The following is a 6,227-nucleotide window of genomic DNA, read 5'->3' on the forward strand; positions in this document are numbered from 1 at the left end:
TGCTTGCCCAACTTTTTTAGCAACAAGCATGTGTAAGCCCGAACTTATTTAATAATGGTAGCTACCCCCAGGATTACCGCCGCATCGAAATGCTTCACAGTACAATACATCATCGTATATTTAGAGGATTATTTATGATCAGATAATGCTTTTCACTGCGCTTACTTTGAGGATTATTCATGAAACGGTAATGCTCTTTACTGCGTTTATTTAGAGGATTATTCATGAAAAGGTAATGCTTTTTACTGCGTTTATTAAGAGGATTATTTATGATCAGATAATGTTTTTCACTGCGTTTACTTAGAAGATTATTCATGACAAGGTACTGCTTTTTACTGCGTTTACTTAGAAAATTATTCATGAAAAGGTAATGCTTTTTACTGCGTTTATTTAGAGGATTATTTATGATCAGATAATGCTTTTCACTGCGTTTAATTAGAGGATTATTCATGAAAAGGTAATGCTTTTACTGCATTTACTTAGAGGATTATTTATGATTAATGTTTTCACTGCGTTTACTTAGGCATTATTTATGATCAGATAATGCTTTTCACTGCGTTTATTTAGAGGATTATTCATGAAAAGGTAATGCTTTTACTGTGTTTACTTAGAGGATTATTCATGAAAAGGTAATGCTTTTACTGCGTTTACTTAGAGCATTATTTATGACAGATGATGCTTTTCACTGCGTTTATTTAGAGGATTATTTATGATCAGATAATGCTTTTCACTACGTTTACTTAGATGATTATTCATGAAAAGGTAATGCTTTTTACTGCGTTTATTTAGAGGATTATTTATGATCAGATAATGCCTTTCACTGCATTTACTTTGAGGATTATTCATATTATAATGTTTGGATTATTTATGTTGCTGGATCTACTTGGAAAGAAGATCAGATTGTGTACGGGCATTCTAAGGGGGTAAATATTGACAATGCCTGCATTATGTAGATAATATTTGAGCAGAAGATTGTGTATTTTATGTTATTCCATTTTGACAGTATCACTGTAAAACAAGGATCTTTACATTTTACCATCAAGCTCGTGCATACAAATACTGATATTGTTTTGTTATAAAAAATGAACCAATGATACTTACATCTATTCAGGGTCTTAGTAGTATCACTGATATAACCGTAATAATATAATTACATGTACAGTACAACCAAAATTATTGAGAATTTAAAGATTGTAAAAAAAATTTCACTCATTACTCACGTATTAAATGTGAATATTAGCAGAACATAACTCCAGATTCAAAGACAGGTGAACAGTTAGTATTTTGTCAAGTCACCATGGGCAACAATGCAGGTTTCAATGCGGCGGGGCATACTACTGATCAAAGAAGTTAGAAAGTCGTGGTCTGTAGCTTGCTCATTGTTTGCTCAATATATCATTGAATATTTTAGACTTGTGTGTGTTCTATTTTGCTGGTTCAAAGGGGACTTATAAATCTTTTGTCACAGCAAATTATTAACCGAAAAAAATGTATTTTGGGCCAGTGGCCAGTATTTTAATACTGAATTAAAAACGGTCTGTCTGTCTTTTATATATTAAATTGTCTGGGCCTATAAATTGTGCCACATATGAATCATGATCATGACCAGTATCGCGTCCTTCTAAATATGTACATGGCGTATGTCGTTCATTTATATGCATTCATTACATGTAATTACCTGCAAGTTTTACTCAACAGACTATCTTATATGCATTTGTATGACATTATAAAGGCATATTTATGTACATATATTTTGTGCTTGTATGTGTGTCTTAGCATGTTAATACTCTGTGAAGATCGGGTTAAAATTGTCTTTGCGCAAGCCACCCTTGTCGTGAGAGGCGGCTAACGGGCTTTCTGATCCGGTTGACACGTCGTTGTATCCCAGTTGCGCAGATCGATGTTCATGATGTTGATAACTGTGTTGTCTGGTCCAGACTCGATAATTTACAGACCGCCGTTATGTAACCAAAATATTGTTTAAATAAATAACAAGCAAACAAATCAATATGGACGAAGAAATCATGAAAATCTGAAAAGAAGAAGTTTTAAGGGCTCATCGTTCTTAAACATTGTGCCCTCATTATGCCCTCACATGCAACAATGCTATCAAACACACAAGCCCTATCCGAATGTGTCAATATTTTCATCTTGTGGCTGCTGGAAGCAAGGAAGGCCATTTCTAATGGGTTTGCTTTTGCCATGTAGTACGAGAATGCATCCACTCAACCGTCTCTAATCAACACAATCTGTTAGTCATGTTGCATAAAATGTATGTTTAAGAAAAACCATGAATTAATTAAGTCACAGTAATGGATAATATAAATCGAATGTGCAGACGGTAATAATAATTAAATCCTTTTCCAAACATTAATTGTGAAATCTGTGCAATTTTTTAACCATTGTGGGTTTTGATTTATCCATCAAATTTGGTTTCGACATGGCTAGAGATCCATGAAAATTCTAAAATACAAAAAGGGTTTTGTTTCTGCGAATTACATAGAACAATGTGTGAAAAATGTTTATTCCATATCAGTAATCCCGAGTAATTGGAAAGAAGATAAATCACTACCATGAACGGAAGCATCATGAAATATTTATATGACTGTCATACCTTCCGACAGGTGTCGGTCGATGGCATAGCCTAGTTATTAAAGCATTCGCTCATCATGCTAAAGCAGCACTCAACAAAACTGAGACACCACTTCTGATACCTTACAGCGATTATAAACCTGTTATTAGATGTTACATCAGAAATCCAATTAAAAAGGAGTTTGCTGATGAAGCAGTTATCAATGAATTAATGAAATATAAACAATTATCTGTTACACCAATTTGGGCTGTCCGTCCGGATCTGAGGAGGTAATTTTGTCGTATTGGTCATAGTAGATATTGTCCATAATTTTATTTAAAGTTGAGGATCCTAAATTTGTGATGAAAGGATTACAGTAAAGCATGCCCAAAAGGATCTTTCTTATTATCTTAGTGGGCGGTGGGGTAGCCTACCCTGATAGCATTCAGACGTTGGCCCACCGTTGGCAATGGTTTTACCAACATTGCCAAACGTCCAAATGCTATCTGGCTAGTGGTTCAAGCGTTGGCTCGTCACGCCGAAGACCCGGGTTCGATTCCCCAAATGGGCACAATGTGTTAAGCCCATTTCTGGTGTCCCCCGCCGTGATATTGCTGGAATATTGCTAAAAGCGGCGTAAAACTAAACTCAGTCAGTCAGTCAGTATTATGGTAGTTCTAGTTTAATTATTGTTCTTCTAAAAAAAGTTGAATTAATTAAAATATTTATATGTAAAGTTCTGAGGAAACGAATGGTACCACCGACTTCACTCGAACAGAAAAATAGAAACAAAGACATATGTGAGATTTATGATGCAAACAGAAATCATATTCCATTAATTTAAATAAAAATTCATTGTAATGCTGGTCTTGCATTTGTCGCAATTCATTAAGAAAGGCGATAAATTAAAAAGTGCACAGATAAGAGTTCATTTAAAAGGAGCATAATGAGAAAGGAGTTAGGGGGGCACGTCATCAGTAGCAAGTGTGGCCACCCTGGGCATCCATACATCTCCTCAGTCGGCGGATGATGCCAGCAGGAATCCTGTTCCATATGTCCAAGAGAATCTGTTCAAGTTCCTGTCGGTTCACTGGAGGTGGCACACGCTTTCTGAGCTGACGATTAAGATGATCATAGAGGTGTTCAATGGGGTTTATCTATATGCGCTGGCCAAGGCAATAACGTTAACGTTGTTCAGGTATTCATGACCAATTCTGGCGGTGTGAGGCCTTGCGTCGTCGTGCTGGAAAATGACTCCTCTTGGCTATTGTTGAATAAAAAGCACCACAAAAAGATGACTTTGCTGCCACCGAGGAACAGTTCGTGTCCATTGCAGTTTGCGTTGATGGTGTAGACGAGTCAAGGGGTGGTAGGCTCGTATACCAGCCATACCAAGACGTCGAAGAACTGTCCAGGTTTATCTCGCCGTCCGGAATCTGTCCCTAAGGTGGATCTGCCGGATGTAGCGGTCTTCGGCCAGTGTCGTGACACTTGGTCTTCCCGATCTCAGGTGGTCTTGGATCTTGCCTGTTTGCTGGTAGCGGTTTATCAATTTGGTGATGGTGGCCTGGCTGCAGCTGAAGTTTCTGGTCAGCTGACGTTGTGAAGCCCTCACTTATCGCCCTGTCCCGCTGCGCTTGCGAAAGTCATGGCATTCGGGTTTTTTTTATCTGTACAACATCAGTATTTATTCCACAATCATGCATGTGCATTTGGACCAATGTTCCACAATGTGGATATATGTATTATAACTTCTGTGACTATATCGCTTCAGACAATTATTCATATGATGAACTAATTGATGCCTCTTCTGATGTTCAGTTATAACTCTCTGCTTTGTAAGGGTTATTTACTTCAAAATGAGGGTACATGAAACCTTTTCATCGACTTGCCCCTATGTTTAACTCTTAAAATCGAAATGACTGAAATCGAACAGTGCCCTTGTTGTTTAACGTTACAAATTTATAGCTATATGACGTCGGTATGTAAATAATCAAAGAATCTGAATCTGAACCAGAGAATCCAGTGATCAACATCACGGGCATCGATGACATGTGTCAACCAAGTCAACGCGCCTAACCACCCGATCCCGTTAGTCGCCTCTTAAGACATGCATGGGTTGCTGAAGTTCAGTTCTAACCCGGATCACCATGGTTCATTGCCCTGTGGAGGCATACGGTTTGGACATATGTTAGCCATATGTTAGTATATTAACCAACAAAATGAATTTCTTCCCTGAAGTTTTCTTAAATTCATTTCAATTTTTAACACAGCTGATACAGTGATGACATGAGTTGACAAAAAATAAGATGAGCCTTTCACAAATATTTTTTAGAGGGTATTTAGAGTATATAATTAAATTCTTTTAGATCCAATCTAAAAACACACATGTTCAAGATAGCCTTTGAACTGTAGCTCTTTACCATTAATCTCATCTTTATCTTGTGCGCTTTGAGCATGCTTTAGCATGGATATATGCACGTAAGAAATATGCTATTATTATTATGTTTTACAGATTAAAGATAGTATGCAGCAGAGAGGGTTCGGGTGATCCTGGCACAGTCAGGCTGGTAAGGCTCATCATCAGCTCAGGGCCCTTGCCCCCTCTACACGCAGCCCAGACAGCGAATGGGACTTCTCCCAGGAAACGCTGCCTAGTCGAACCCACCAAGAACCTTCCGGAGAATATGAAGGCTCCCCAACACTGCAGCCTTCTGCATTACCCAGAGTGTCAGAAGGGCTGTACTCCCGGTGGAGAACCCGGGCACTCTCCTGATCTGCGCCAAGAGATCAGGAGGTACCAAACCAAGGGCACCGAGAACAATGGGGAGCCTGGTGACAGTGTACTTGGGATGCAAGCGAGACATTTCAAAGGCGAGGTCCGCATATTTATCATGCTTTTCCTTAATCTTGCCAATCCATTGCTGTCAAAAGGGACAGAAAATTCAATGATATAAATTAATTCATTGGCTTTACCAAAAAGGACAAGATCAGGTTTGTTAGCTGGAATTCTTCTGAGGCTGTATATGGGCCCATTCCACAGAAGTTTGAAAGCATCATTTTCCATGACGCCCTGGATATGTTCAGGGTCGTACCATGGATGGACCTCGGAGTCAAAGCCACAGGCATGTCGGAGACGGTAGTAAAAGCAACACGCCATGCCATCATGTCGTTTAAGATACAATGTATGCTGTTTGTGCCAAGGAAGGGCATCCACTGACAAGGTGTTGGACAGTCTCTGTAAATTCATTGCAAAGTCGACATTTCAAGTTAATATTCCCTTTAAGAATCACATTTAGGCGATTACGAGTGGGAAGTGACTGGTCTTGAGCAGCAAAAAGGAAGCCCTCAGTTTCACAGACTTCATCCAGGCGAAGGAGTCGGTGGGATTGCTATTCTGTTCTACACACTGCATGTACACACGATGCAATGGCTTCTCAGAAAGCTTCTCCACAAAAGACCGACTCTGGGCAGACTTGGTAAAGGACTTCACCTGGTTTACCCCCATCGCTGTACCATCCAGCAGTACATTGCCATCAGCAAAGTCAACCTCAATTTTCAGATTCTGTCCAACAACCTTGGCACGCTTAAAATAGCTGTGGAATTCCTTGCTTTCATCATGAGTCTTCACATGCATCACCAGAGAATCATCCGA

Source organism: Haliotis rubra, unplaced genomic scaffold, assembly GCF_003918875.1.
Source record: "Haliotis rubra isolate DU_JTF1 unplaced genomic scaffold, ASM391887v1 Scf803, whole genome shotgun sequence".
In the NCBI taxonomy this organism is placed as follows: Eukaryota; Metazoa; Mollusca; class Gastropoda; order Lepetellida; family Haliotidae; genus Haliotis; species Haliotis rubra.